General features: G+C 46.2%; 1 protein-coding gene across 12 annotated transcripts in view; it reads left to right on the top strand.

The window, feature by feature from the left end:
* Positions 1 to 24,838, top strand: part of TENM4 (teneurin transmembrane protein 4) — a 626,114-nt gene that overhangs the window by 218,972 nt on the left and 382,304 nt on the right. For 11 of the 12 annotated variants that reach the window (XM_087895779.1, XM_087895778.1, XM_087895780.1 and 8 more), the window contains exon 3: positions 24,611 to 24,694. The exons of the other annotated variant lie outside the window; for it this stretch is intronic. The gene's annotated coding sequence lies outside the window, so the exon portion shown is untranslated. The remainder of the gene's footprint in view (positions 1 to 24,610; positions 24,695 to 24,838) is intronic. 12 annotated transcript variants of the gene reach the window in all.

The following is a 24,838-nucleotide window of genomic DNA, read 5'->3' as shown; positions in this document are numbered from 1 at the left end:
CGTTTTTGCTCCCAGGCGGCTGCAGGGAGGCCTATTAGGCCCAAAACAGGGTGTGGGGGGCATGTCCCCCCCCCGCGGCCCGTTTTTGCTCCCAGGGGGGTGCAGGGAGGCCTATTAGGCCCAAAACAGGGTGTGGGAGGCGTGTCCCCCTCATGGCCCGTTTTTGCTCCCAGGGGGGTACAGGAGGCCGAGTGCTGCCTGTCACACCTATGGCCACACCCACCATGGCCACGCCCACCCAGCCACTCATTAGGGCAGAGAATCAGTTGTTAAATTATTTGAATCCCATCACTGGATAAAACTGTTGTAGAAGTCTATCCAGAAGCCACCTCACATCTACAAATACTTACTTCAAAACACACCAGATCTAATACTGCTTTCAGAGTATTGCAGAATGAGGATTCATTAAATATGGTTTAATGATTAAGGCACCAGGGTGGAAAGCCGGAGGCTGTGAATTCTAGTCCTGCCTTCGCCATGAAAACCAGCTGGGTGACTGGGCCAATAACCAGGAGACTGTGAGTTCTAGTCCTGCCTTACCCATGGAAACTGGCTGAGTGACTTTGGGGCAATCACTAGGGAGACTGTGAGTTCTAATCCTGCCTTAGGCATAAAAGCCGGCTGGGTGACTTTGGGTCAATCACCAGGAGACTGTGAGTTCTAGTCCCACCTTCGCCATGAAAGCCAGCTGGGTGACGTTGGCCGAGTCACCCTTTCTCAGCCCAATTCACCTTACAGAGTTGTTGTTGTTGGGGGGGGGGGATAGGAGGAGGTTGATGTGCTAGATATGTTTGCCATCTAGAAATATTTGTACAAAATAATAAAGGCCGGATACAAATAACAGAATAACAGAGTTGGGTGGGGCCTTAGAGGTCTTCTAGTCCAACCCCCTGCTTAGGCAGGAAACCCTATATCGTTTCAGACAAAATGGCTGTCCAACCTCTTCTTAAAAACCTCCACTGTTTCACAGCATTCACAACTACTGGAGGCAAGTTGTTCCACTGATTAATTGTTCTTGCAGTCAGGAAATTTCTTCTTACTGCTAGGTTGCTTTTCTCCTTCAACTCCCAGAATTTCCCAGGCAGCATCTTATGACCTTTTTGCCATGGTTGTTAAGCGAATCACTGCAATTCTTAAATGGGTCGCACAAGGGTGATCCTGTAGCCATGGGACCCAGCAACGGTCATAAATATGAGTTGGTTGCCAGGCGTTGTTCTGCCTCAGCTACGGACCCCAAAGAACGCAGCACACACAAAGTCTGTACATACGTTAGTTTACTAGATTAAATCAGTTTTTTTTCCAAACAAAGGCTGTTAATTAACTTTCTTAACAGCCTACAAGAATCCAAAGAATAAATAATCTTAATCTTACTATGGTTGGCAGAAAGCCCAGAAGCAATTTGCAGAGAACTAAAATCAAGGCACGAAGGAGAATAAACTAAAGTTGTTCCCTGCAAATTGCTTCAGTTGGCGTTCCTCCTTAAATAGGCTAAGGCAGTGGCCAATTAGCCCCAAGCCTTACTCTTGAGGAGACCTCCTCCTGAGGAGCCACTCCTGCCTTTTGGCAGCTCTGTGCGCCCATGTATTGAGAAGAGGCTCCTCCTCTTCGTCCTCTTCACTTAAAGGAGCTTCTGGAGGTTCTGAAGGCCTTGGCTGAATCCCCGCCTCTGGCACCACATCTTCTCCAGCCTCCTCACTGTCCGACTCAAGCGCCAGCTGCACAGGCTGCTGGCGCAGCACCACACCAGCCTCCTCGCTGTCGGAATCAGCTACTAACTGCACAGGCCGCTGACAGGCCACAACACTCTGGAATTGGGGATCATCAAACTGGGTTTGACGCCTGGACAGTCAAGAGAGAGAAAAAGCTACACATATTTTTTTTTCCCTAGGCATTTTTGAAAGTTTCCCTCAGAGCCTGGATGTGTAATCCTTTTTTGAAAGAAAGGGGATTAGCCGAAGAATTCCCTGTTGCTTAGCAATAGAGGAATGGAAAGGAAGGGGGTCCTTGAGAAGGGGCCAGAGAGAGGCCTAAATTATATCCAGAAATGTTTTCGTCTGTTTTGGAATCTCATGTGGCTTCGGAATGAGGAATAAATATTTTCTTGGTAGGCCATTGAGGAGGGGGGGGGCTAATGTTCCTGAAAAACACCAGTTGTTGGTGTGTGTTTTCACAGGTATATGGTAAATGGAGATTTTTATCTCCCTTTTAATGGCATATTTTCCCTCCCTCCTCCCACTTTATCTTTTCTTTCCTTCCTTCCTTCTTTCCTTCTCCCTCCCACCTACTATTATACCATCCTTTTCCTTGCTTCTTCCTTCTCTCCTTTATTATTCCTTCCTCCCACTGTTCTTTCCTTCTTGCCTGCCTCCCTTCTTTATCCTTCCTTCCCTCTCCCTCCGTCCCTGCCTCCCTCATTATTCCTTCATCCTGCCTGTCTTCCTCCCTCCCTCCCTCCTGCCTTCCCTTTCTCCCTTTCTTCTCCCTTCCTTCGTTCCTCCTTCCCTCTTTTCTTTATCCTCCCTCCCTTCCCTTCTCTCTCCCCCTCTCTCCCTTCCTTCCTTCTTTCCTTCCTTCTCTCTCTTCCTCCCTCCTTCCTTCCCTTTCTCCCTTTCTCCCCCTTTCTGTCTTCGTTCATTCCTCCTTCCCTCCCTTCTTTATCATCCCCTCCCTCCCTTCCCTCTCTCTCTTCCTCCATCCCTCCTTCCTTCCCTTCCTTCCCCCTTCTGCCTTCCTTCCTTTATTCCTCTTTTTCTCCGTTCTTTATCATCCTTCCTCTATCTCTCCTTCCTTCCCTTTCTCCCTTTCTTCCTCCTTCTGGCTTCCTTCCTTCCTTCCACCTTCCCTCCCTTCTTTATCCTCTCTACCTCCCTCCCTTCCTTCTCTCTCTCCGTCCTTCCCTTTCTTCCTTCCTTCCTTTGTTCCTCTTTTCCCTCCTTCTTTATCATCCCTCCCTCCCTGAGATATTTCCTCACCAGATTCCTGCATGCCTTCAGTAACAACACAGCTTCTGCTTCCTGCCTTTCCTGAGAAAACTCAGATCCTTTCAGAGATGGAACTGCGTTAAAAATCAGTCCGTAGCACCATCAAACATCAGGAGCTGAGCGCAGGAAGCGTTTAATGGCAGTTTGTATGTCATCCAATGCTGTGTGATCATTTTTATGTCATAAAATCTTTTACAAGATTTGCCAAATTTCAACTCCAAGAGAGTCCTGGGTTTTTGACCCATTGTATAAGTTAGCCCCGTTTCAATTGCTTAACACCTTGTAAGCCACCCTGAGTCTCTGGAGAAGGGCGGCATATAAATAAATAAATAAAAAATTGAAAATTGACTGAAAAATTGTTCACCTGTGATGCACTGTTTTGCCCAATTAAAGGCTATGGGAAGCAGTGGTGGGTTGCTCCTGGTTCGCACCAGTTTGCAAAAACCGGTAGTAAAATTTTGTAGTAGTTCGGAGAACTGGTAATAACATTGGCTGGCCACGCCCCTGAACTGGTCCCCAGCCCAGTCGCCGGTCACTTATCCCGCCTACCTCATCAGAGGCTTTTTTTTTTTTTTTTACTTTTAAAAGCATTTTTTCTACAACCTCTTCGGCCAAAAAAATGCTTTTAAAAGTAAAAAAAAAAAAGCCTCTGATGATCGCGCGGCTCAGCTGGGATCGTCAGAGGCTTTTAAAAGCATTTTTTTCTACAATCTCTTCAGCCGAAGAGATTGTACGAAAAAAAAATGCCTTTAAAAGCCTCTGATGATCCCAGCTGAGATGCCTGATCGTCAGAGGCTTTTAAAAGCATTTTTTTCTGCAACCTCTTAAGGTTGTAGAAAAAATGATTTTAAAAGTAAAAAAAAAAAGTTGGCGATGCCCACCCAGTCACATTAACCCCCCCCCACCAAGCCACACCCACAAAATAAGCCACTCCCACAGAACCGGTAGTAAAAAATTTTAGAACCCACCCCTGATGGGAAGAATTTTAGTAGTATATATAGATAATAATAATATTAGCATGAGAATTGCAGGCAGTCCTCAGCTTACAGCCATTCACTTAGTGACTGTTCAAAGCTACAGTGGCACTGAAAAAAAGTGACATATGACCATTTTTCACACAACCATTGCAACATCCCTGAAGTCACGTGTGTTGTGGCCCGCCAGTGGCCAGCGGATCTGGGAGCAGATTCGGACAGTGAGGAGGTTGGGGAGGAACATGGGCCAGTCCTGGAGTCTGGGGAAGGCTCGGACGAGGGCTCTGCGTCAGAGGCAGAGAGGGATCCAGGGCCGTCTGACAGTTATCAGCTGCCTTCGAAGTCAGACATCAGTGAGGCAGACAAACAGCTGGAGCCTGTTCCCAGATAGGGAACAGGAAGAAGGAAAATGAACAATTTGTGTCTTGCAAAAATTGACACCAGTCCACCTGCGACATCATGTCAGCCTCCTCATCCTTTCTACTGCAAACATCTTGATCTGCTTTTAGTGTTGTTGCTGAAGCATCCAATAATATGCCCGGGGATCCAAACACTTCCCTCTACCCTTTTTCCCCCTCTTTTCAGTTGCAAAGTGCAAAATCACATCGTGTTTGCTGAGGAAATTTGTCTTCTGCAAAGTTTTAAGCTAAAAGAGAAGGCAGGGATCGAAAGTGAGAGACGAGGAGGAGGGGAAGGAAGGAAGGGAGAAAAGGAGAAAAGGAAGAAAGAGAAAGGAGAAGGAGGGGAAGGAAGGAGAAGGAGGAGAGGAAGGAGGGGAAGAAAGTAAGGGGGAAGAAGAGGGAAAGGAGGAGGAAGGAGAAGAAGAAGGGGAAAGAATGAAGGAAGGGGAAGAGGAAAAAGAGAAGGAGGAGAAGGAGGGGGAGAAAGGAAGGGGTAAGAGGAGAAGGAGAAGGAGAAGGGAAGAAGGAGGGAAGGCTCCACACCCCTTCAGAGGAGGAGACGTGAAGGAAGGTACTAGTCTGTGTGGAAATGGACAGACTAACGCTAAGAAGGGAAATCTTTTGTTGTCACGACAGATTGGCGTTCCTAATCGGCCTTGTTCCTTTGATCACTTGCGGTTAATTATCGACTGTTGTCCTCTTCGTAATGTACCCGCTTTGCTGTTCTGTAACCATCATCCGAGCTGGGAACCCCAGATCAGGAGAAAAGTTACAAACAGGACTATGGGAAAAAAAGAGATCAACTGGTCTCTTGGGTTGGCTCATGTTGCAAGCTGCAAAGTTCTCAGGCTACACAAAGGCAGCAGGAGTTTAGCCAAGGAATTTGTCACCTCCGACAAACAAGGAAAGGGGATCTCGTACATCTTTGAGTTACGTCGCTGCCTATCATCTCTAGCCATGATCAACGGGAACAGAGGAGAAGTTTTAAACCGTTAGGTCATTTTCTGTGCAAGCAGCAAGAAAAAAAGCGCTTCTGTTTATTTGCTTTCAAGGACCATTTTTAAAAAAAAAAAAAAATTGCAGCATTGTCTTCTCGTGAATGTGCTACAAACAAATTAGAAAAGAAAAGAAAAGGAAACCAAAATGAAGGTGTTCCTCAAAGTAATTCGTTTCTAAATGTAAGTTTATTCAGGGCTTGTTTTACTTGAGAAGTTTGTGAGAATAGAAGCCAGAAGAAGATCAGGCGTCCCTCTTTTCTCTTGTTGTGCCAGTTGGAAATTCTTCCCAATATCTGGAGGGTGCCAGTAGATGTTCTCCAGACTGCAGTAAATGTTGGAATGCCAGTCAATTCATCCCAGGGAAGTGGAGATTAGAATCCTTCGGAGTAGGCCATCGTCATCCTATGGGTATCACATTTTGCAAGCATGGAAAAAGATTTGTCTTTTAGGAACTATTCCTTTTTTAACAAGGGAAAGAAGGAAGGAAGGAAGGAAGGAAGGAAGGAAGGAAGGAAGGAAGGAAATGAGGGCGAGAGGGAAAGAAGGGGAGGGAGGAAGGGATGGAAGGAAATAAGGGAGAGAGGGAAAGAAGGAAAGGGAAGGAGAGGGAGGGAGGGAGGGAAGAAAGGAAGAAGGAAGGAAGGAAATGAGGAAGAGAGGGAAAGGGGAGGGAGGGATGGAAGGAAATGAGGGAGAGAGGGAAAGAAGGAAAAGGAAGGAAGGAAATGAGGGAGAGGGAAAGAAGGAAAGGGAAGGAGGGAAGGAAATAAGGGAGAGGGAAAGATGGAAAGGGAGAGAAGGAAGGAAAGAGGGGAATGAGGGAGAGGGAAAGGGAGGGAGGGAGGGAAGGAAAGGGACTGAAGGAAGGAAAGAGAGGGAGAAAAGGAAGGAAATGAGGGAGAGGGAAAGAAAGAAAGTGAGGAAGGGAAGGAAGGAAGGAAATGAGGGAGAGGGAAAGAAGGAAAGGGAGGGAGGGAGGGAAGGAAGGAAGGAAGGAAATGAGGGAGAGGGAAAGAAGGAAATAAATAAGAGGAGACAGGCAAGAAGGGTGGAAGGGAGCAAGGAAGAAGGAAGGAGGATTTCCCATGTCCCTGCCAGCTTCCCAGAAGAAAGCTCCATGGGGAATCCGGCAGGAAGTCAGAAGTCCTTCCAGCTCCCCCTGTTGTTGTTGCTGTAGTTGTTTTTATGCCCACTCGTGGTCCTTCTGTTTGTCTGTTTCCACGACCCACGAGCCTGGATAGCTCTGCAGACAAGGCACTGTAATTTAACACCAGCTGTCTGCCATTAAAGTAAGTTCGAATCTCGCCAAGGCTCAAGGTTGACTCAGCCTTCCATCCTTTCTAAGGTAGGTAAATTGAGGACCCGGATTGTGGGGGCAATAAGCTGACTTTGTATAAAATATACAAAAGGATGAAGGCTATTGCTTAACGCATTGTAAGCCGCCCTGAGTCTCCGGAGAAGGGCGGCATATAAATCAAATAAAAAAAAAAAAAACGGCACAGCTTGCTTGCCTAGTTCTCCTTTCCTCACGTTTCTCCGCCTGTGCTTTTCAGGCCGCTTAACCTTCGGGAACCATCGTCCGTCGACTTCAGCAGGCCCAGGGGAGCTTCCCCACATACCGCGTCCGCTTCAATATCCTGAAACCATTTACTGGGGCGGGAAAGGGGGGGGCGAACCCTTAGCGTTTACTAATGAGTACCAGTCGGGGGTGTCTGACTTGACAGGTTTTTCTTTCTTTTCTTTTTTTTTCTCCTCCTCCTTGGCTACTCCGGTCTTCTGGCTCAAGCTGCCATTTTAATTTCCCCGCCAATCCTCCAGTGTAGCATCACTTTGACACACGGCTGAACATTAAACTCACAGCTTCCAGCCACGCGGCGTTGCCTTGAGCATCTCTGCCTGGGCTCTTTTGTATTTTGTATTGAAAGGGGGTTTTCCGGGGGGAGGGAGGCCCTAAGCAAGCTCACCTATTTTATTTTTATTTTATTTTTTTAGTAAGCCACAGGCAGGCTTGTTTAGCTCTCTAATCACTCGGCCTTTAGGGATCCCGTCACACCATGCCGCAAATATATATATAGCTTAGGGCAGCCGCACCCTTCTGGAAAAAGATATAGGTATTTTAAAAGTGGAGAGAAGTGGAGTGGAGTGGGATGGGATGGGATGGGATGGGATGGAATGGAATGGAATGGATTAGAATCAAAATAGAACAGAACAGAACAGATGGAATGGAATGGAATTAATGGAATGGAAGGGATGGGATGGGACGGGACGGGACGGGACGGGACGGGACGGGACGGGACGGGACGGAACGGAACGGAACGGAACGGAACAGAACAGAACAGAACAGAACAGAATTGGATGGATGGAATGGAATGGAATCAAAATAGAACAGAACAGAACAGATGGAATGGAATGGAATGGAATGGAATAGGATAGGATAGGATAGGATAGGATAGGATAGGATAGGATAGGATAGGATAGGATAGAATAGAATAGAATAGAATAGAATAGAATAGAATAGAATAGAATAGAATAGAATAGAATAGAATAGAATAGAATAGAACAGAACAGAACAGAACAGAACAGAACAGAATCAAAATAGAACAGAACAGAACAGATGGGATGGAATGGAATGGAATAGATGGAATGGAATGGAATGGAATGGAATGGAATAGAATAGAATAGAATAGAATAGAATAGAATAGAATAATGGAATGAAAGAATGGAATGGAATGGAATAGAATAGAATAGAATAGAATAGAATAGAATAGAATAGAATAGAATAGAATAGAATAGAATAGAATAGAATAGAATAGAATAGAATAGAATGGATGGGATGGAATAGAATAGAATGGATGGGATGGGATGAAATAGAATAGAATAGAATAGAATAGAATAGAATAGAATAGAATAGAATAGAATAGAATAGAATAGAATAGAATAGAATAGAATAGAATGAATGGATGGGATGGAATAGAATAGAATGGATGGGATGGGATGAAATAGAATAGAATAGAATAGAATAGAATAGAATAGAATAGAATAGAATAGAATAGAATAGAATAGAATAGAATAGAATAGAATAGAATAACAGAGTTGGAAGGGATCTTGGAAGTCTTCTAGTCCAACCCTCTTCCCAGGCAGGAAACCCTACACCACTTCAGACAAATGATTATCCAACCTCTTCTTAAAAACTTCCAGTGTTGGAGCATTCACAACTTCTGGAGGCAAGTCGTTCCACTGATTAATTGTTCTCACTTGTCAGGAAATTTCTCCTTAGTTCTAAGTTGCTTCTCTCCTTGATGAGTTTCCACCCGTTGCTTCTTGTCCTGCCCTCAGGTGCTTTGGAGAAGAGCTTGACTCCCTCTTCTTTGGGGCAGCTCCTGAGATATCGGTAGACTGCTCTCATGTCACCCTAGTCCTTCTATTCATCAAACTAGACATACCCAATTCCAGCAACCATTCTTTATATGTTTTAGCCTCCAGTCCCCTCATCCTCTTTGTTGCTTGAGCAGAAGGCTGGACTAGAAGACCTCCAAGGACCCTCCTGACTCTCTTACTATAATCCTGATCCCAACTGCTGTTGTAGCCCAAGCACTACCTGTCACTAGTAGCTTTGTGAGACAAATCCTCACCATTACCCCACCCCTGTTTGGGAAATCATCCCTTCCTAATCGGTACATTATTCCATGTGGCTTCCTCTGTTATTAGATGGTGAGAAAGCATATCACGCTAATGTCCACAGCTGGTGCTCCTTTTTAATACCATATGGGTCCCCGTACAAGCAACTCTGCATTATGAACTCCGATAGAAACATTTATCTTAACAGGCTTTTGCCCCACAGGGGCTCCCTATCTTGTCACATGCGCACAGCAAGGAATGGTGTGGACTTTTCGGGAGTCGCTCATGCGCTGTGGTTTAAATGAGTTTCAGAAATACCAGCTCAGGCTTCAACACGGCCTAGGCCCGTGATGGCGAACCTATGGCACACGTGCCACAGGTGGCATGTGGAGCCATATCTGTGGGCACGTGAGCATTGCCCTAGCTTAGCTCCAGTGCGCATGCGTGTGCCAACCATCTGATTTTCGGGCCTTCTGGGCCCACCGGAAGTCGGGAAACGGGCCATTTCCAGCCTCCAGAAGGCCTCCGGAGGGGTGGGGAAGGCTGTTTTCACCCTCCCCAGGCTCCTAGAAAGTCTCTGGAGCCTGGGGAGGGTGAAAAAGGGGCCTACCTGGCTCACCATGCCATCGCGTACAAAAGCGGAGGGAGCACGGGGGGTCACGCGTGCATGCAATACCCATAGAATAGGGCAGTGATGGCTAACCTTTTTGCCATTGCGTGCCAAAAGCTGGGGGAGCGCAAGGGGGTGTCGTGCACACGCGTGCCCACACCCATAATTCTATGCGCCCTGCTCCCTTGCACATGCGCATGTGACCCCCCCTGCACTCCCCCCCACTTTTGGCATGCAATGGCACAGTGGGCCTATTTTTCACCCTTCCCAGGCTCCAAAGCCTTTCTAGGAGCCTGGGGAGGGTGAAAACAGCCTTCCCCATCCCCCCGGAGGCCCTCCAGAGGCCGGAAACATCCCGTTTCCTGACTTCTGGCAGGACCGGAAGGCCGTTTTTGCTCTCCCCAGGTTCCTAGAAAGGCTCTGGAGCCTGGGGAGAGCGAAAAACGGGCCTTCCCCCCCATATCTCCGAGGTCCTCCAGAGGCCAGAAACAACCTGTTTCCCTACTTCCAGTGTGTTCTGTCCCCGTCCCACACACGCAGCCCCACAGACGGCCCGGAGTTAATAAGCCACACGACAAAGTTTTTGAAGATAAAGCTGGCAGCAACCCAGTGGCTAGCTGCCAATTCAGACTTTACTCACACAAAACAAAGATTAGACTGCAAGCATTCCGATAAAGCAGGCAAAGTTTCAGCAATACAAGGATTAGTCCAAATGCAGTCCGACAAGGCAGGCAGAAGTCCAGTAACGCAGAGATCATTGATTATTTCTAGTTTTTGCTCGTCACAAACTGAACCGGCCACCACACCCACATTTATACCCTGTGGGGTGTGGTCCAGTGACTCAGCTAATCTCTGGTACGCCTTCCCCTCTGCTGCACACGCTTCTCCCTGCGCCGCTGTCGAGGATCCAGCCAGCACTTATCTCCTTCGTCGCTGTCCACCTGTGGCTGCGGGGACGTGCTTGGCTCTGGGCCTATCTCTTGGCCTTCGGTGTCCTCTGGAGGCATTGCCAGAGAGGAGGGTCCTGGAGAGGGAGGCCTTGCCAACTCCTCTCCCTCACTCTCAGAGTCTGCATCTGTCGATAGCCCAGGCTCAGGCAACGGAGCCACAACACAGTGGGCCCAGAAGGCCTGAAAATAAGCTGAGCTTGCGTGCCCACCGATATGGCTCCGTGGCATGCGTGCCATAGGTTTGCCATCACGGCCCTATACCATTTCAGACAAGTGTCTGTCCAATCTCTTCTTTAAAAACTCCAGTGTTGGAGCACCCACAACTTCTGAAGGTATAAGTTGTTCCACTTGTTGGTTGGCTGATTGACTTCTTATAAAGCCCAGAAATTCTGGGGCTTATTTTGTGCCCATGAAATATGACAAACCGCAACCCCAGACTCAATTTGTGTCCAACAGGGTGGAACTTGCCAATGTGATTTACAGCCCGGATTTGCAATACCCTATCAAAAAAAAAAAAGTGTGGTTTTATTGCACCTTGTGACATTCCATTACAGCCCGTTTGGGACCACCTTCCAACTCGGGCGAAGTGTGTTTTCGCTCTTCATTCTGCGCCGGCTTCAATCTCCTGGTTTTTCTTTCGGCCGAGGAATCCCTTCGACAATTCAAAAGCCTCTTTTCCAATCAGAGGAGTTGGCGAGGAATTGTAAATTCCTGCCCTCGATGGCTTTGTGGCGTTTGCTAGGCCTGAACACCACGATGTAAAAAAAGATGTGGAGACTCTAAGAAAGAGTGCAGAGAAGAGCAACCGAGATGATTAGAGGACTGGAGGCTAAAACATATAAAGAACAGTTGGAAGAACTGAATATGTCTAGTTTGATGAAAAGAAGGACGAGGGGAGACATGATAGCAGTCTTCCAATATCTCAGGGGCTGCCCCCAGAGAAAAGGGGGTCAAGCTATTCTCCAAAGCACCTGAAGGCAGGACAAGAAGCAATGGGTGGAAACTAATCAAGGAGAGAAGCTTTAAATGAGGTCCATGCCAGTGGTGGGTTCCTCCCGGTTTGGCCCGATTCTCCTGAGCTGGTAGCGATGACGATCTGACATCACCGAACCGGTTCTGCCTCCCCACGCCCTCCTGCCGCGCCATCCCGCCGCGTTATTCCTACCTTTTATTTGGCCCCACCCCCAATCTATTGCTGCCTCCTAAATCCCAGCTGATGGCTAGAGGGAAAAAAAACTGTTTAAACTCTTGCTGTGGGGCTTCAAAGGGCCGCCCTACAGCTGATCAGTGTTAAAAGAAAAGAAAACAAATGAGTAGACCCGTGCCTGCAAAAATACATGAGTAGATCAGTGCCTGCAAAAATACATGGGTAGACCAGTGCCTGCAAAAATACATGAGTAGATCAATGCCTGCAAAAAATAAATAGATATACCGGTACAGCTCTGCAAGCAGTTAAAAGCCTGGTAGACCAGTACCTGTGCTAAATCCTAAAGAATTGTCACATGACCATCAAGCCACGCCCACAAAATAAGCCACGCCCACAGAACCAGTAGTAAAAAAATTTAGAACCCACCCCTGGTGTGCGCACGTGTATTTGTGTGTCTGTGATTTAATGCACGTGGGGAAAGGGAGGAAGTCAAAATGTTTGATTGATGGCACTTTTTAGCCCCTTTTTAAAGGAGCTTCAAGCAAGGGGGATTTCCCTACACTGTTCCCCCCAAAAAGCTTCAGACATTCTGGTAGATAAAGGGTTTTTTTCCCCTTAAATATATATATATATAGAGAGAGAATAGAATAACAGAGTTGGAAGGGACCTTGGAGGTCTTCTAGTCCAACCCCCTGCTTAGGCAGGAAATCCTACACCACTTCAGACAAATGGTTATCCAATCTCTTCTTTAAAAACTTCCAGTGTTGGAGCATTCACAACTTCTGGTGGCAAGTTGTTCCACTGATTAATTGTTCCAACTGTCAGGAAATTTCTCCTTAATTCTAGATTGCGTCTCTCTTTGATTAGTTTCCACCCATTGCTTCTTGTCCTGCCCTCAGGTGCTTTGGAGAATAAGTTGACTCCAGAGGTGGGTCTCAGCAGGTTCTGACCAGTTCTGAAGAACCGGTAGCGGAAATTTTGAGTAGTTCGGAGAACCGGTAGTAAAAATTCTGACTGGCCCCACCTCCATCTATTCTCTGCCTCCCAAGTCCCAGCTGATCGGGAGGAAATGAGGATTTTGCAGTAACCTTCCCCTGGAGTAGGGTGGGAATGGAGATTTTACAGTATCCTTCCCCTGCTATGCCCACCAAGCCACGTCCACAGAACCGGTAGTTAAAAAATTTGAAACCCACCACTGGTTGACTCCCTTTTCTTTGTGGCAGTCACGTTGAGCACCCAAAATGTGACCGCGTGACTCTGGGCTGGGCATTCTTTAACTTGGAATAGGGGTCGTAAATATCTTTTCAGGAGTCCATCAAAGCTTCAAAGGGTCATTAAGCGAGCCGTCATAAGTCAAGTATTAGCTATAATTGCTTTTCGGATACATTTTATGAAAAGGCATCAACTTCATGAGCTGAAACTCACTTTATCCGATGCTCAGTGGCTGGCTAGACTGATGGGAGGATTTAAATTGGGGTGAGGTGTGAAGGGAAAGGAAGGGAAGATTACATGGTTACACGGATGCCAGTTACATGCGACATGGACCTTACAGATTAACAGAGTTGGAAGGGACCTTGTAGGTCATCTAGTCCAACCCCCTGCCCAAGCAGGAGACTCTATACCCGTGATTTATTTATTTATTTATTCAATTTATATGCCGCCCTTCTCCGAAGACTCAGGGCGGCTCACAATACACTCAAAAAATCACTATAAAAACACTTAAAAATTAAAAACATTAAAATTCATTCACACCATTCATGGCCAGATCTCGCCAGATCACACGAGCGAGATCAACAGCCGCAGGCCTGCCGGAAAAGCCAGGTCTTCACCGCTTTTCGGAAGGCCAATAGGGTGGGGATAGTCCGGACCTCAGGAGGTAACTTCTTTCAGAGAGCTGGGGCAGCCAGAGAGAAGGCCCTCCCCCATGGGCCCGCCAGCCAGCTGTCAAGTTTCGAGGTCGTCTCAAATAAATTGCATTTCAAACAAAGTCTTTGATGAAAAAAACTCCCATTTATTAAGCACGACATTCTAAATCCGACTCCATCGTAGCCAACACTGACTTCCAGACCCAAAACCCTCCCTTTCCGTTCCCCATTCCCCTGCACTCATTGACCATCTTCCAAGTCACTCTACCCCTAATCTACTGCTCTAGCTCAAAGGAATTTCCTCCCTCCCATCCCATCTCCTAGGGGATATTATCTCCAGGGAAAATAAGCAGGTGAAAAGTCAAACGTCCCTTTCCAGACGCCTCCGCTTCTCCTTCTTATGTCAGCACTAGAGTAAATGCAGCTTGAAGTGCTGACACCGGCATTGTGATGGCGAACCTATGGCACGTGTGCCACAGGTGGCATGTGGAGTCATATCTGCGGGCACGCGAGCATCGCCCTAGCTCAGCTCCAGCTGATTTTTGGGCCTTCTGGGCCTACCGGAAGTTAAGAAATGGCCCATTTCCGGCCTCCAGAGGGCTTCCAGGCAGGGGTGAGGGAGGCCGTTTTTGCCGTCCCCAGGCTCCAAGAAAGCCCCTGGAGCCTGGGGAGGGTGAAAACCCAGCCTACCAGGCCCACCGGTAATCTTTTTTGGCTGTCATGTGCCAAAAGTGGGGGGGGCACAGGGGGGCATTGAATTATGGTTGTGGACACACATGCGCGAACCCCCCCCCCACGCTGCCCCCGCTTTTGGCACGCGACGGCAAAAATGTTAGCCCTTTGAGGGCTAACCTTTGCCGTCGCGTGCCAAAAGCGGGGGCAGCGGGGGGGGGGGTTCGCGCATGTGTGTCCACAACCATAATTGCAGTCCAAATGGCAAGTCCAAGTGCCCCTATCAATTAACAACTGTAATGTGCTAAAAAAAAAAACCATTGTGTTTCTTGAGACATTTGAAAATAGCCTGAAACCTTTTGAAGTATATGACTTCAGCAGTTTTTCCCTGGGTGGTGCTACGAAAGTCTCATTTTTCCCTCAGAATTGAGGTCTGCGACAGCGTGTCCTAGAAAACTGATATTACATCGTCCCAATTTTGAGTCCTGATGTCAAACGTGTGCTCGTTAATTCTTTCCTGAAAAAGTTGTCCCATGAACGGGGGCATCTCTCCCTTAATTGACGGAAGACAGAAAAGAAACCAGAATAACAGAGTTGGAAGGGACCTTGGAGGTCTTCTAGTCCAACCCCCTGCTTAGGCCGGAAACCCTATGCCAATGTTTGTCCAATCTCTTCTTAAAAACTTCCAAAATTTATTCTGGCTCTTTAGAGCAGGAGTGGGGAGGAAAGAGGGTCCTTTTATGACTTGTGGACCCCAACTCCCAGAATCCTGGGAGTTTGAAGTTCACGAGTTGAAGTCCACCAGAATTCTGGGAGTTGAAGTCCACGAGTCATAACGGAGCCATCGTTCTCCACCTCTCCTTTAGAGAATAGAATAGAATAGAATAACAGAGTTGGAAGGGACCTTGGAGGTCTTCTAGTCCAACCCCCTGCTTAAGCAGGAAACCCTTCACTACTTCAGACAAATGGTTATCCAACCTCTTCTTAAAAACTTCCAGTGTTGGAGCATTCACAACTTCTGAAGGCAAGTTGTTCCACTGATGAATTGTTCTCACTGTTGGGAAATTTCTTCTTAATTCCAGGTTGCTTCTCTCCTTGATTAGTTTCCATCCGTTGCTTCTTGTCCTGCCTTCAGTTGCTTTGGAAAACAGGCTGACACTTACCCTCTCCTTCTTTCTGACAGCCCCTCAAATATTGGAAAACTGCTATCATGTCACCCCTAGTCCTTCTTTTTTCGTTAAACTAGACATACTGAATTCAAGATTGTGGATAGGGGGATAAACTTTATGTTAATAAAACACGATAGAATTCTAGCAGTTGTACCTACAGTAGTGGCCAAAATTGTGGAAACCTTTTGGGAAAAGTATATTTTCTAAAACTAGCTAGTAGTACCATAAAATTATATATCAATGGAAAGATAATTTAATCAAGAATGTAATGCAATAACTTTTATGAAGGATTTGCTATCAGAATAGGAGTTATAGTATGAAGAAGAAAAGGGAAACACGTAGAAAAAAACGGGATATACAAAATTGATTACCATAGAAAAAATGAGATATACAAAAATTATTGCCATGTCAGTTAATACTTAGTTGGGTAATCTTTAGCATTAATTACGGCCTTACAATGTCTTCCCATGGAGTGAACCAAGTCTTTGAGTTCTGCAGCTGTTCTAATGTGAAACCAAGATTGAAGGATTGCTTCTATTAACTGGGTTTTATTGCTGAGTCGCTTCTGACCAACAAGTTTCTTTAGTCGGCTCCATAGATTTTCCATTGGGTGAAGGTCTGGGCTATTCCCAGGCCTTTCCAGCAGTGGAATAGGATTATCTTGAAACTCCCCAAAAAATTTTGTTATATAGCCATCAAACCTCAAAAATACACTTTTCTCAAAAGGTTTCCACAATTTTGGCCATTACTGTAGATATTAAAAATCAAACTGTAAGTGTTCCATTAGTGGGAATTCCACTCTATGAAATGAGGCACTTTTATCTAGTTAGTTTATTGGTGGCCCTCAATTTACAACCATTCGTTTAGTGACCGAAGTTCCAACAGCACTGAAAAAAATGTGACTTATGACTGTTTTTCACACTTACGACCATTGCAGCTTCCCCATGGTCACATGATCGAAATCTGGACCCTTGGCAACTGGCCTTTATGACGGTTGCAATGTCCAAGGGTCATGTGATCATCCTTTGTCACCTTCTGACTAGCTATGGGGAAGCCAGATTCACTTAACAACCGTGTTAGTCACTTAACAACTGTGGCAAGAACGATTGTAAAATGGAACCAACTTTTTAACCAAGCTCACTTAACAACTGTTTTGCTTAGCAATGGAAATTTTGGAGTCAGTTGTGATCATAAGTCAAGGACTACCAATATGGTTAGATTTCCTAGAGTTTGCATCAGTGGTGGAATTCACAGAATTTTTTTTACTACCGGTTCTATGGGCGTGGCTTGGTGGGCGTGATGTGGCTTGGTGGGCGTGGCTTGGTGGGCATGGCAGGGGAAGGATACTGCAAAATCCCCATTCCCTCCCCACTCCTGGGGGAAGGATATTGCAAAGTCTCCATTCCCATCCCACTCCTGGGGGAAGGATATTGCAAAATATCCATTCCCACCCCACTCCTGGGGGAAGGATATTGCAAAATCTCCATTCCCACCCCACTCCTGGGGGAAGGATACTGAAAAATCCCCATTCCCCACTCCTGGGGGGAGGATATTGCAAAATCTCCATTCTCACCCCACACTCCTGGGGACAGGATATTGCAAAATCTCCATTCCCCTCCCACTCCTGGGGGAAAGATATTGCAAAATCCCCATTCCCCACTCCTGGGGGGAGGATATTGCAAAATCTCCATTCTCACACCACACTCCTGGGGACAGGATATTGCAAAATCTCCATTCCCTCCCCACTCCTGAGGAGAGGATATTGCAAAATCCCCATTCCCACCCACTCCTAGGGGAAGGATATTGCAAAATCTCCATTCCCACCCCACTCCTGGGGGAAGGATATTGCAAAAACTCCATTCCCACCCCACTCCTGGGGGAAGGATATTGCAAAATCCCCATTCCCTCCCCACTCCTGGGAGGAGATATTGCAAAATCTCCATTCCCACCCAACTCTGGGGCCAGCCAGAGGTGGTATTTGCCGGTTCTCCGAACTACTCAAAATTTCCGCTACCGGTTCTCCAGAACCTGTCAAAACCTGCTGAATCGCACCTGTGATTTGCATCCCTTTTTGGAAAAATCAGGTGGAATTTTCAGGTGAAAATAAGATGAGATTTGGGAGCCTGAATTTCTACTTCATGTTACAGCATGAAGTGCATCGCTGGAACAGAAGAGCAGATCCAAAAATTATCTTTTCCAAAATGAAATCCGTACCCAGTTCTCAGTTTGACTCAAAGCAGAGGCCCTATTCCTCTGTTTCGGAAATTAACCACGATAATTTCAGTTTCATAAAACAGGATGGAGAATCTTTAGAGGATGGGATGCAGTAAAAAAAAAAAAAATTGGCCATGCGTGTGCCAGATATTAAGCCCACATGGAGTAGCGTTATCTCTCCTTTGCTGCTCTTATCTGTCCTTTGAAGTTCTAGGTGAGATCTATCAGCTTCCACCCTCCAAAGAAAGAAGGGGGGGAAAAATACACGGATTTGTGTGTTCCAGGGAAGGATGTTCTTTCAAAAGACAATGAGCTAAAAAAATAAGGAGGGGGGAAATCCAAGTTTTAAATTAGATAAGGAAGCATCCGAGCCCAAAAGAAACCTCGTAGGTTTTTCACATCCTTCCGTGGAGATAAGAATGATCAAAGCGTTTAAACACTGCCGAGAGAAATTTAATGCAAAGAGAGAGAATTATATATATATATATATAAATAGTTGCCTAGCAGCTGGAATTTCTAACACAGGAGGGATCTAATTGGCTCAGGTCAGAAATAAGACCTGGATGGAGTTTTTAATCCAGCATTGGCAAAACACAGCAATGTGAATTTTCCCTCCTTTCTTTTTTTCCTTCTTTCCTTCCTCCTCCTCTTTTTTATTTTTTTACCCTGCAGGAAAATCAATTGCCAGAAGGTGGGGGCTAGCTTGAAAGGGAATCAAGGAAGGACCGCTTTTATTCAATTTGCATCTCCCAGAATAAAGATCCTGTCAATTTGTTGAGGATTAGAGCGTAAGCTTTCAGATCTCCTCCAGATACATTAAAATTCCCCCACCCACCATTTCATTATTTAAAGTCAAACGTTAATGTTGGTTATGCAGCGCTTGTAGAGTTAGTGCCTAGACAAGCTCTAAGGACCGTGGGCTGGATCTGGCCCACGATGAGATCGGATCCGGCCCGCGGGGCCATCCTGGAAAATGAAAGGGGTGGGCTCGCGTCGCTTCGGCCTGGTCTACCCAGGGGTGAAAGGCTACCAGTTCGCTCCGGTTCGGGAAAACCGGTTGTAATAAATGCTACCGGTTTGGGCGAACCGATAGTTTAAAAAAAGCTAGTGCTTCCTCCGAACCGTTATTTCCGACGATCAGCTGTGCTGCGAGGTTTAGCTTTGCTAGAAAGGAGGAAATTCTGCTTTCTAGCGAAGCTAAATCGCACAGCACAGCTGATCCCCCCCCCTCGCTGTTCTACTTACCCAAGCCTCCTTTTGGTGGATATTGTGCATGCGTGTACAGCGCACGCAGGCACACACCGCACATGCACACTCACACCACGCTCATTTGGCATGCAGCACACATGCGTGCATTCAGTACGCACTTGGCATGCAGCACGCATGTGCGCATTCAGCATGCAGTTGACATGCATCACGCAAGTGCGCATTCAGCAGGCAGTTGACATGCATCATGCAAGCGCACATTCAGTATGCACTTGGCATGCATCACACATGTGCACATTCAGCACACAGTTGACATGCATCACGCAAGCACGCATTCAATACGCAGTTGACATGCATCACGCAAGCGCGCATTCAGTATGCACATGGCATGCAGCACGCATGTGCGCATTCAGCAGGCAGTTGACATGCATCACGCAAGTGCACATTCAGTACGCACTTGGCATGCATCACGCATGCACGCATTCAGTACACAGTTGACATGCATCACGCAAGCACGCATTCAATACGCAGTTGACATGCATCATGCAAGCTCGCATTCAATACGCAGTTGACATGCATCACGCAAGCACGCATTCAATACGCAGTTGACATGCATCACGCAAGTGCACATTCAGCAGGCAGTTGACATGCATCACGCAAGCACGCATTCAATACGCAGTTGACATGCATCATGCAAGCTCGCATTCAGCACGCAGTTGACATGCATCACACATGTGCGCATTCAGCACGTACTTGGCATGCATCACACATGCACGCATTGAGCATGCACTTGGCATGCAGCACGCATGTGCACCTACAGTGCGCACTTAGCACGCAGTGCGCATGCGCAGCCAGCAAACCAGTAGCAAACCGGTTCAGATTTCACCACTGGGTCTACCCAATGCAAAGAGGAAACCTTGAGCTAGTAGTTTAGGGAGTGGCGTCAAGCTGACCACACCCTCCCAGTTGGCCACACCTTCCCAGTCGTCCACGTCCCGAGGTCAACCACAGCCCTGATGCGGCCCTCAATGAAAGTGAGTTTGACACCCCTGGTCTCAACCTTAGCAACTTTAAGATGGGTGGACTTCAACTCCCAGCATTCCTGGACAGCATGGATAGACCAACTCCCAGAATGCTGACTGGGGAATTCTGGGAGTTGAAGTCCATTGGTCATCGTTCTTCATTTAACGACCGTTCAAAGTTACAACGGCCCTGAAAAATGTGAACTTATGACCATTTTTCACAGTTACGACCTTTGCAGCATCCCCATGATCACATGATCCAAATTCAGATGCTGGTTCATACTTAATGACCGTTGCTGTATCCCAAGGTCACAGAAGGTCCCCTTTGGCGACCTTCTCACAAGCAATGGGGAAGCTAGATTCACTTAACAACCGGGTTACTCACTTATCGACTGCAGTGATTCACTTAACAACTGTGGCAGGGAAGGTCAGAAAGGGGGGCAAAAGCTCACTTTAAAATGTTTCACTTAACAGAATTTTGGGAGTTAATTATGGTTGTAAGGTAAGGACTACTTGTACTCATAAATAAAGGAGAAAAGTATAAGGTAAAGGTATATGTGCTAGTCGTTCCCGACTCTAGGGGGCGGTGCTCATCTCCGTTTCAAAGCCGAAGAGCCAGCGCTGTCCAAAGACGTCTCCGTGGTCATGTGGCCGGCATGACTCAACGCCAAAGGCGCACAGAACGCTGTTCCCTTCCCACCAAAGGTGGTCCCTATTTTTTCTACTTGCATTTTTTACCTGCTTTCGAACTGCTAGGTTGGCAGAAGCGGGGACAAGTCACGGGAGCTCACCCCGTTACACGGCACTCGGGATTCGAACCGCTGAACTGCCGACCTTTTGATCGACAAGCTCAGCGTCTTAGCCACTGAGCCACCGCGTCCCTTTGTTCATGCAAAATTAGTTTTTTATAAGGCTTCTTCAAAAGGTTTACATTATTCTGTGTAATGATTCATGACTATTTGAATCTGACAGTTCTTATAATTAATATTACTGGATGCTTTTTATTTGGGAAAGTGTTAATATTGTAACAATGCAAATGCAAAAAAAAAAACAACCCTATGTCTCTGCTAAAGATTCTACTTTGGGTGTCAAAGCTTCCATTTTCAACACTTTTCTTGGTGAAACGTTCATGCGTAATGAGTATTTCTTGTGCTTTAAAATAACTATGATCACGATGATGTAATCTTGGCTCATAGCATCATATTTTTTTTCTCCCCATCTTGTTAGGACACCCTGGTTGTTCTGCCAAAATTATATTACAGCCAGGCGTTTGCTAATTACATTGTACCCAGTATGGTGCAAATTACACAGTCAATAGATTTGGAATCAGTTATTTGTGGTTAATTGATGGTGCTTTCTGAAAGAACTCTATAATAGTCAGCCTTTCGATTTTCAAACGGGGGGGGGGGCTATAAAAGTGTCGTTTCTTTATTTTCTCTTCCCTCCACTGATTGATGGTGTCCTCTAACTTCCAAGGGACAAGTAAGACCACAATCTTAAAAGCTACTGAAATTTTGCTAGCTGTAACAGTGTTCTTTTTCCCATACTACTATCCAGAGGTGGTATTCAGCCGGTTCGGACAGGTTTGGGCGAACTGGTAGCAGAAATCGTGGGTCCTGTACCCAGGGATGGGCTTCAAAAATTTTAGCAATGGGTTCTCTGCCTGGTTGCTGGGTGGGCGTGGCTATGGTGGGAGTGGCCTACTTGGCCTGCTGCACCACAGTGGGGGAGGACGTTTTTGCCCTCCCCAGGCTCTGGAGGCTGTCCTCAAGCCTCCGGGAGGGCGAAAACGGCCTCCCCAGGCTCCGAGGCCCTCTGGAGGCCGGAAATGGGCCCATTTCTGGACTTCCCAAACTTCCAGTAAGCCCATTTTTCACCTTCCCTGAGCTTCCGCGCACGCCCTGCACTTATCTGCATCCAAAACGGGCCACGTGGGGACTCCGGGGAGGGGAAGGGAGGGGAGGGGTAGGCGGGGCCATCCAGGAGTGGGATTTGGGGGTTCTCTGAACTGCACAGAATCTTAGCTAGAGGTTCTCCTGAACCCCTGCGAATCCCCAGCAGCCCACCCCTGCCTGAAGTTGTGGGTGCGGGTCAAACTGTGAATTGTGAATTCGGAGGGAACATGAGGAATTTTAGAAAGGGACCTTATTTTTAAAACTGATCAGGATTATGCAGGTAAAACGGGGCATAAACCTAACTACGCTTCCATAGATGGCGAAAACTCTGGGTCTAGCTTCCTTTCAGAGACATCGTCCCCCATTCACAGAGAGTCACTTTCCTGCTGATTGATGGTGACTTCCAAAGTGGCCTTCTCTGCAATGCGTGCCTAGCACAGGATGTGTTGAAATAGTTCTTTGTTTTTATTGATTCTTTTACATTCTTAGCGTACTCTTAACGGAGAAGGTTTTCTGGGTGGTAAGAGAGAGGCTAAAAGATATCCAGTGTACCAATACGCTGATAAAAACAAAGCTTAAATCAAGAACATAGGATTGAATTTAACTTGTTTTTAATACAGCCTTTCTCAGCTGAGGGAAGGAGGGACAGAGAAAGAAAGAAGAAAGAAAGAAAGAAAGAAAGAAAGAAAGAAAGAAAGAAAGAAAGAAAGAAAGAAAGAAAGAAGAAAGGAGGGAGGGAGGGAAGGAAGGAAGGGTGGAAGGAAGGAAGGAAGAGAGAGAAGGAAGGAGGGAGGGAGAATGACAAAGAAAGAGAGAGATGGGAAGGAAGGAAGGGTGAGAGGAAGGAAGGCAGAAAGAAATGAAAGAGAGAGAGAAGGAAGAAAGGAAGGGAGAGAGAGAGAGAAAGAAAGAGAGAGGGAGGGAAGGGAGGGAGGGAGAGAAAGAAAGAGAGAGGGAAGGAGGGAGGCAGAGAGAGAGAGAAAGACAGAGGGAAGGAAGGAAGGTGGGTGGGAGGGAGGGAGAAAGAAAGAAAGAAAGAGAGAGAGGAAGGAAGGGTGGGAGGAAGGAAGGCAGAAAGAAATGAAAGAGAGAGAGAAAGAAGGAAGGAGGGAGGGAGAGAGAGAGAAAGACAGAAAGAGAGAGGGGGGAAGGAAGGTGGGAGGGACAGAGAAAGACAGAGAAAGAGGGAAGGAAGGCGGGAGGGAGGGAGGGAGGAAGACAAAGAAAGAGAGAGAGGGAAGGAAGGGTGGGAGGAAGGAAGGAAGGCAGAAAGAAATGAATGAAAGAGAGAGAGAGAGGAAAGGAAGGAGGGCGGGAGGGAGAGAGAAAGACAGAGAGAGAGAGAGGGAAGGAAGGAGGGAGGGAGGGAGGGAGAAAGGAAGAGAGAGAGAGAAGGAAGGAAGGAAAGTTTTTTTTTAGCTCACATTCAATCCAAAACCAGCACAGTGTTGGGATTGTTGTTCCACATCACAACTCAGCTGTTCACTTGCCACTTTGCGCTTGTTGTAAAGCTTGTAAAACACGGATTGCGTAGGTTAGAAGTGAAATTGCTGTGTGAAGTTTTTGTTTACTTTGCCATTTTTACACAAGGAGCTGCTGCATGAGATCTGAAAATTATTGCAAGAGTTCCTCCAGGCTAAAAACATCGAGCAAAGGTTATTTTAGCAGGTCATGTATTTGTTTGTGTCTGATCTTAATCCCAATGAAAATTATTAGTCCATAAACCTATCCATTTGTGTTTCATTGAACGATAGTTTTAAAAACCTGGTATAATGTTGTGGTGTGAACCCGGCCCAAATATCAGCTTCTCTGAACATTTTTTGAAAATCAGCAGTTTTAGTCAGAATTGCTCTCAATTAAACAAAACATGTAAAAAAAAATTGCTTTGCCTTTTTTGGTTTTTTTTTTATTTAAATAGAAGTTTCAAATCAGAATATTTTGTTCTCTCCCCGTTACAGGAGTCACGTGGTCACAATTGTTTTGATTTTTCCACTCCATGTGGAGAAAAGAAGCGTTGTGTTTATGCTTCCAAGAACAAGAATTGACTTTTACAGTCGATGTTAAGCACAGAATGTGTTTATTAAATATACTATTTCAATACCCATGTCCAGCAGTACGAAAATATCAAAGCAAGAAAGCTGCATTGAGGTTACCCCCCCCCCAAAAAAATCCAGCCCAATATTTGGAATATGTCCAGATTGTACATATTCAATGATTTTTTTAATTCATCCATTAATATCTAGACTTTATCTGGAGTTACTTTGGATAGCGAGATAGTGGCATATTTTAAAAAAGCTCGCTAAATAACTGTCTCACTTAGCAACAGAAATATTGGGCTCGTTTATGGTGGTAAATCGAGGGCCGATTATATTTTGTTGTTATTATTATTTATTTTATTTATTTTATTTTATATCAAATTTATATACCACCCTTCTCCCTGAGGACTCAGGGTGGTGTGCAGCCAAATAAAAACAGAGACTACAAACATTAAAATACTATTAAAAAGATATATATAAATTTGGCCCTGTAATTAAAAAACAATGACAAACCAATTAAAAATATTTAAAAGTATTAAGCCAGCCCGGCTTGCTGAAAAAAGAAAGTTTTAAGGGCACGGCAGAAGGCACCGAGGTCTTGGATTCTCCTTATCTCTGGGAGCAGTTGGTTCCAGAGGGTAGGTGCCCCCACAGAGAAGGCCCTCCCCCTGGGGGTCACCAGCCTACATTGTTTGGCTGATGGCACCCCGAGGAGGCCCTCTCTGTGGGAGCGCACAGGACGATGGGAGGCCGTCGGTAGCAGCAGGCGGTCTCGAAGATATCTAGGTCCTTATTCCATATTTCATAATAAAAGAAGGACTGGTACTTATTCAGTTATTCCTTTCTCCACAGGTAAAGTGGAAGTAGAACATATCCAGGACAGAACTGCCTACTTCAAGCACCATTTGATGGATTATTCTTAATTACTTCCAACAGGTAAAGTCCCTTCTCTCCCTCTGGATATTAATGTTGTTCTAGAACAGGGGTGTTGCAGAATTGGGGACGCGGTGGCTCAGTGGCTAAGATGCTGAGCTTGTCGATCGAAAGGTCGGCAGTTCAGCGGTTCGAATCCCCTAGTGC

This window comes from Pantherophis guttatus, chromosome 5 (genome assembly GCF_059756535.1).
Source record: "Pantherophis guttatus breed Tessera chromosome 5, ASM5975653v1, whole genome shotgun sequence".
Classification (NCBI taxonomy): domain Eukaryota; kingdom Metazoa; phylum Chordata; class Lepidosauria; order Squamata; family Colubridae; genus Pantherophis; species Pantherophis guttatus.
This window is presented reverse-complemented; position numbering and strand designations above follow the sequence as displayed.